The following is a 7678-nucleotide window of genomic DNA, read 5'->3' on the forward strand; positions in this document are numbered from 1 at the left end:
GACTCACCCAGCTACCCATCTTTTCCAACAAATATTTTTCCTATATTTTTTTTTTCCAGCCATCAGTCCATAACTAGTCTTTTATTTTTATCAGTACATTACCCTTTAGTCTTCTTTTGGAATTTAAATTTAATATCTATCTTTGTTTTTGTCGTGTTATTGTGATTTTTGTCTTTGTATTTCCTTATTTTGGGTAATTATTATGTATATCTGTCTTTAATTTTTTTATTTTTATTTTATGGTTTTGTACATTGTTTTCTTTTTGCTTCAATTTTCGTCTTTTTCCCCCACTTCCCCTTTATCATGAATTTCTTGTGTTCTTCTTTAAGTTACTGAGTACTTCTTGATCACTTTCATAACCTATAGTTTAATTTATCCTTTCTCAAACACATAATTAACTTTCACTTTGTTTTAATTCTTGTTTACTTTCTTGATCTCGTCTCATATTCGTTACATGACTATTTTTGTTATCGCCCTGAATATATATTTTTTTCACTCTCCACATATTTCAATTTTTTCCCTCTTTGTAAACCTTCATACCTGGACAATTTACGAACCTTCGACCGTAAACTAAAACCAATTCGAAAGAGAGTCGTGTCGGGGTACTTTATCCATCTTACATCCAAGTTTGGTCCTGTTTCTGTATAAATAATTTCCTTTATTTTTAACTAATTTTATCATCTAAGTCAACGTAGCCAAGTCTTCTCAGTCCTATAATTGATGATTTTACTTTTATATTGACAAATTTCTTCAAGATCATCAGCAGTCGTGAACAAGTTCCATGCCTCTTCTACCTCGAAACAAAATCTCGAACAGTAGAATCGAAGTGTATTTCAGAGTCGTAAATTCAGGGTTTTCGGAGTTAAATTGTATTGTTTATTTACTAATTTGGGTAAAATGAGCTTAGGAGTTGTTGATATATATCATACTGTTACCTTAGCCATAAAAATGACACACTTGGGTCCAGGTTTACGAGCAGTGAGAAGACGTAATTAACCACCAGCCTCTATTCTCCCCAACTACACATTACAATCCAATTGAATTCTAATCAAATAAATAAAACCAATACTCCTTTAGTTACACATTAATTCTGTCAAGATGTACAGTCAATACGGCCACGACATCTCCTCAGGAACTAACACATTTGTACTTCAGCCTCTCGTTCTACAGCTCCATTGTTCTCTAAACATAAGATAATTATGTAAATTTTGAAATCGAATCCTGACCTGACTGATGGATATTTTCTCTCGCTTGTGAGGGTAATGACCAACTAAAGTCATTTTTGTTTATTGACTTACCTAGGAATACGTATTGTACACGTAACATAGTTTAAGTTTACACAAGGACAAACAAATACAAGGAGGTAAAAGCTTTAGTTGTCCCCGTAGTTTCTTCTTCCTTCTTTATTTGCCTTTCCTTATTCCTCCTATTATCTCTCAACAATCGTCTCCTACCGTCTTCTTTACGTCCAATCACCTTTTCTCTCTCTTTTTTTTTTTACTGTTCATTCCTTTCCATATTTATTGCTTTCTCTTCCACTTGGTTCTTTCAACTATCCTCTTGTCCTCTCTTGCCTTTCCCTTTCATAATTTATCTCGGTATCTAATCCACTCTTACTCTTCCTTCCATCTTTTTTTCTTGTTTTTTCGTCTGGTTCCTCCATTCATTAAGTTTTCTCCTCACCATCTTTTCTCTTCTTTTAATTCCATTTTCCATCTTACTTTCTTCTATTCTTCATTTCTTCCTATTATCTTCTCTCTCTCTCTCTCTCCTCCCATTCTTTCTCTTTTCAGTCTTTTCCTTCCCATCAACTGGTCTTTCCTTTTCTTTCATTCTTCTCTGTTTTTTTTCCTATGCCTGCCTCCGTCTTCTCCCCTCCTCTCGTCTCCTCTTCCTCCTTCCCACTCCCCTTCTTCTCTTCTAGTTTCCCCTCTCATCCTCGTCCACTCACCTCACCACTCCAACTCCTTCTAAACTTCCCTTTCTGACTCCCCCTTTCCTCCCTTCTACCCACCAACCCCACCCAAACTTCCTTTCTACCTTTCCTTTCCTTTCCTCCCCTCTCCCTGTCCCTCTCTCCCCACTCCCCTCTCCTCGACTCCCCCCCCTCAGCAATAGCCATGCATGTACGCTCGTTAATGCTTCACGGCAGAGGCAGATTACGTCATGTGTAAAGAAGGGCTGTGGAGAGCTAGCCAGGATAGTTGGGGCTGGAGTGCTGGGGAGACTTTGTGTGCCCGCTAGGCTGCCCGGTGTGGGGAGTTTACACTACACTGAATACTGTGTGTGTGTGTGTGTGTGTGTGTGTGTGTGTGTGTGTGTGTGTTTAGAGTTTGTTGTGTGTTTGCATGAGTTTGTTTTTGTGTGTGTGTGTGTGTGTGTGTGTGTGTGTCTGTGTTTGTGTGTGTGTGTGTGTGTGTGTGTGTGTGTGTGTTTGTTTGTGTGTGAGAGTTTGTTATGTGTTTGCGTGAGCTTGTTGTGTGTGTTTGCGTGAGCTTGTTGTGTGTGTGTGTGTGTGTGTGTGTGTGTGTGTGTGTGTGTGTGTGTGTGTGTGTGTGTGTGTGTGTATGTGTGTGTGAGTTTGTTGTGTGTTTGCGTGAGTTTGTTGTGTGTGTGTGTGTGTGTGTGTGTGTGTGTGTGTGTGTGTGTGTGTGTGTGTGTGTGTGTTCTCAGCTCCCTGGTGTTGGTTTTATAATGCTGTGGTGTGTTCGTTGGGTGAATTGCTGTCGGAAGGAGTTTGTGTGTGTGTGTGTGTGTGTGTGTGTGTGTGTGTGTGTGTGTGTGTGTGTGTGTGTATGCTATTGTAGTGTGGTTTACACTACACTGAATACTAGGTGTGGATATATATATATATATATATATATATATATATATATATATATATATATATATATATATATATATATATATATATATATATATATATATGAACTTATAATGTGAGTTCGAATGAGGTAAGATAGAGGGAGTTTAGTCTAACGACTCAACAAAACGGAAAATAAATTTGTAAAACTCGAGTACATGTTATAGTCTTCTCTTTTGAAGTGTGCTGGTCTGATTGAATTAGTGTCAACAACCCTCGACACTGACAGACGGCTCATCACCCTCCACACGCACGACTAAAAGCGCTGTCCATAAATGTGTATTAAAAAATAAGCGAAATTTTGAGTAAATGTGTGAGTAATAACGATTGTGCTTCTCAAGTGTCAAGTTGATCAACTCAAAATTGACCAAGTGTCTAGCTCACTGACAGACTTATACATGGTATGGGTGATAACACATCCATCGACGAGGGATAAAAACAATATATAAAAATATGAAATAAACTGTAACAGGATATCAGAGAGATATTTCAGCGCATAAATTTAGTTAATAAATATCAAATTAAGGACAACTTCTCGCATTGTCACGCACCACGAACACGAGGGGACTGAACTTCAAGCTCGCCAAGGTGTCACGCAGGACGAGTATAAGGAAATACCACTTCACAACAGAGGGTGGTAGACCTTGCCATATAACATTCTACCAGTTCAAGCTGTGGAAACGAGAGCAGTACCAGGCGTCACTATACGAGTAGTCCTGGACAACACTATCAAGAACATTGGCCATGGCCATCTCTATTTGGTGTGGCCATCAGGCAAATGAGGTAAAAAAAAATCAAGAAGGTTATGTTTGCTCTGCGTGGGCCATGTCGCGTGTTGAGCGAGGAGCTCTGAGGCGCGTCGAAGAAAACGGAACCACCAGGAGTATTGGATGACCCTCTCACCCTGTACTGTACAACACTTCCTCAGTAAAGAATGTGTTTTTTGTTCTTCTCATTTATATCACCTAACTAATTCCATTATTTACACAATTTGGCGTATACCCTTTATAAGATGCCACCTAAGTAACGCTAGGTTTATTTACATACAAAATCTTATCAATTAATCTGGACCAGGTTTTGAGATCCACTTTATATACGAAACTGTACAGGAGTGGTAAAAAAACTGAAGCTAAGAAAACGCTTAAGTCAACTAAATCTCCACTGTATTAGCCATCACTCAAACAAGGCAATTACCACGTGACTTAACTACCATTTTGCGTACCTCATACAAGTAATTAACATATATAGACCGGGTTAGCTTAGTACTTCAAAGTTAATAAACACATTTAATTCACTTCCATATATCAGTACTCATGGCAACTCATCCTGAACGGGAATGAATGAGGCGGAAGTACCACAGACACACCTGACTTAACAAACCTGGCTAAACCTAACAGACACACCTGACTTAAACTAACAGACACATATGACAATTTAACAGAAACACATGACTTAACAGACACACCTGGCTTAACCTAACTAATACACACCTGGCTTAACCTAACAGACACACGTGACTTAAACTAACAGACAAACCTGACTTAACCTCACAGAAACACATGACTTAACAGACACACCTGAATTTACCTAAGAGACACGCCTGACAGCTTATACGACCTACATAACTTAACCTCACACCTGACTTAACCTTACAGACACACATGACTTAACACACACACCTGAATTTACCTAAGAGACACACCTGACAACCTAGACGACACACATGAATTTACCTAACAGACACATCTGACTAACAGACACACCTGACTAACAGACACACCTGGCTATAATATTTGAGACATAAATCAGTGATGGTTTGTTTTGTACCTTTTATGATGGTTGGAATCCGGTGGTTATTTTGTCCAATGATGGGATTTTGTCCGATACTATATGTTGTCCAGTAAGATTTTATCGGGGAATATTTTGTCCAATGGTGTTGTTTTATCCGTAAGACTTTTGCTTATTGTCTTTTTTGTCCGGTGGAATATTGTCCAACCGAATTTCATCTGTGCACCATAATATAAACTGTATGTATACTGCACAACGAGAGGAATGAGAGCGTCAGTTACTTGTCCACTAACAACCAGTTACTTGTCCACTAACAACCAGTTACTTGTCCACTAACAACCAGTTACTTGTCCACTAACAACCTGTTACATGTCCACTAACAACCAGTTACTTGTCCACTAACAACCAGTTACTTGTCCACTAACAACCTGTTACATGTCCACTAACAACCAGTTACTTGTCCACTAACAACCAGTTACTTGTTCACTAACAACCAGTTACTCCTGTTCCATGTCCACTAACAACCAGTTACTTGTCCACTAACAACCAGTTACTTGTCCACTAACAACCAGTTACTTGTCCACTAACAACCAGTTACTTGTCCACTAACAACCAGTTACTTGTCCACTAACAACCAGTTACTTGTCCACTAACAACCAGTTACTTGTCCACTACGAACTAATTACGTTAATAATTACGTTAATGGTTAGGTTAAATTAGGTCTGGATAGGTTTGGTTTGGTTGGTTAAGATAGATTCCATTTGGTTAGGCTAAATTAGGTCTGATTAAGTTAGATTAGGTTTAGATAGTTGGTTAAGTTAGGTCAGGTTAAGTTAGGTATACGTTAGGGCAGGATAAATTAAGGTAGGTCAGGCGAAATTAGGTTAAGTTAGTTCAATTTAAGCTTAGTTAAGTCAATGAAGGTCAGGATAAGTTAAGGTAGGTTAGGTTAGGTTAATATTAGTTAGTTCAAGTTAATTATTAGTTTCCAATGACTGGGGCTACCTACATATTATCCAGGTATAGAAGGCAGGTAACATTTCCCACCCGTTTGTATGGGGAGGCGGATACCCCACGATCTCGCCTTCCTAGGGATATGCTGTACTGTTTAATAGTCACCAACATACTCAACAGATGGCAGGACAATAAAGTGTATGTATGTATGTATGTATGTATGTATGTATGTATGTATGTATCCTCACCAGACCAGGAGATAATTATAACACCGGTACTCTATAATAATACATAAAGGCTTAGGTAACTTACATTGCTGTTTACAAGAGTGACAAGAAGCGAATAGTAATGAGTGTTTGTCTCGCTGAGTGGACGAGGCTGTCACTCGTCACTTACTACTGTTGATTAATCCTTTTTTATTCTTTTTTTGAGTGACGGTCCAGCCAACAAGGTCTTCAATGTTTGAAACGAGTAAAGAGCAAGGGAGCTATTGTTTTTTTTTGGATAATATGATTTAATCAAGCGCTAACCACAAGCAGCAGCAGCAGCAGCAGCAGCAGCAGCAGCATCAGCAACCAAAAACATCAACAACAACAACAATAATAATAATGGTAATAATAATGATGATAATAATAATAATAACAATAATAATAATAATAATAATAACAATAATAATAAAAATAATAATAATACTAACATGTTTTGGGGTGCTGTTCGTTGTACGTTTCCAACACTGACCGCCTTGCTGCCTCGGCCACCATAAAAAAAAATATAAAGGAATTGTCCAGGAAATACTGGAACAAGTACTATGCACATGGCAGCAGACTGGGCAATGGGATATTCTCAACGAAGTGAATTGTGAATGACTCCAGTTAGGGGAGTTTTTGTGAGCGCCATCCATTGAGCCGCAAACAATAACAACAATAACAAACTTCTTGTGCTAAGCTGTTTCTCTTATTGGCGGTGTTCTAATGTGATTGGCTGATAGATCTAACCAATCACACTTATTGCTGTGATTAATATGTTGAAATCACTTTACGAAGAACAATCGGCTTAATTTGAGAGTTTGTTGTGTTGTTGTACTAAGTATTGTAACGCTGATTCTTTGTGTGTATATATATATATATATATATATATATATATATATATATATATATATATATATATATATATATATATATATATATATATATATATATATATATATATATATATATATATTGGAAAAAAATTATTTAAATGTTAGGTTTTCGTTCAATGGGTTAAAATCGTTCTTAAACTGTTAATCCATTGTCCTCAAAGAGTTAAACCGCCTTTCTAAAAGGGATGAACTATGCATGATCCTTAAGGGGTTAAACCACCACCAACAAAAGGTTAAACCATTGTCCTCGAAAGGATAAACTATTGTCCTTAAAAGGTTAAACTATCATCATAAAGTGTTAAATTATTATCATTGAAGGGTTAAACCATAATTCTTAAAGGGTTACCCTATATTCCTTAATGAATTAAAGCATTATCATTAAAAGGGTTACACTATAACCTTTAAAAGGGTTACTCTTAATCCTTAAAGGGTTAATGTAAACCATAATCCTTAAAGGGTTAAACCTTAATCATTAAAGGGTTAAAATAACCCTTAAAGCAGGGGTTCTCAACCGGAAATTTCCCAGGTTCAGGGGAAACTGGTACTAATATGGAAAAAATAAAGGATTTCCAGTATTATATGCATATTATTTGGAATGCACTTTTTGAGGCAGACAATCTTGGAAAGGAGGGGGGAATGACATTCTGACATATGGTGAAAGGGGTGCATGGGGCAAACAAGGTTGAGAACCACTGCCTTAAAGGATTAAAGTAAACCATAATCTTTAAAAGGTTAAACCATAGATCTCAAAAGGTTAAGTATGGTACAGGATTTATTTCTCACTCTGTTTAGTGATGTTATATTGTCATCATTATTCACAAGTCGTGTAAATAACAGATATTCTCTTGTGAAATTACGCGGATAGTATTCAACAGAACATGACGCTCCTAATAGGTAAAAATAACAGCATTAATATAGAGAACAGCAAATCG

Source organism: Homarus americanus, unplaced genomic scaffold (assembly GCF_018991925.1).
Source record: "Homarus americanus isolate GMGI-L3 unplaced genomic scaffold, GMGI_Hamer_2.0 scaffold52512, whole genome shotgun sequence".
Lineage (NCBI taxonomy): Eukaryota > Metazoa > Arthropoda > Malacostraca > Decapoda > Nephropidae > Homarus > Homarus americanus.